Raw genomic sequence first — 479 nt, forward strand, 5'->3', positions numbered from 1 at the left:
TGCTTCAGCGACACACCTGTTTCCTTGCAGTTCCTGGAAAATGTTGGGCATATTCCTGCCCCAGGGCCTTTGCCCTTTCTGTGCCCACTTCCAGGACATCTGTTTCTCCTGCTGGAGAGGTGTAATAGCTATAGACTTTCAAAGGAGGGCACAAAAGTCACTCAGATCTCAAGCAGGCACCATGCTGCAGCATGTTACACTAGAAGAATGCAAAAAGCAGTATTTTCTCTAGTGTTAGGCTTTGATTAATTATTCTTTGTTTTCTGTATATTTATGATAGGTTTCTGTTTTGTAGTTACCATGAGACTTACATAAAATATCTTATTATAACAGGCTATTTTAAGATGATAGCAACTTAATTTGACTCATGAAAAACTCTACACTTTTAATCTGCCCCTCCATACACATTTTATATTTTTAACATCATAAGTTATAGGTTTTTATATTATGTATCCCTCAACAAATTATTGTAGCTATTA

This window comes from Propithecus coquereli, unplaced genomic scaffold (genome assembly GCF_000956105.1).
Source record: "Propithecus coquereli isolate 6110/MARCELLA unplaced genomic scaffold, Pcoq_1.0 Scaffold219, whole genome shotgun sequence".
NCBI lineage: Eukaryota > Metazoa > Chordata > Mammalia > Primates > Indriidae > Propithecus > Propithecus coquereli.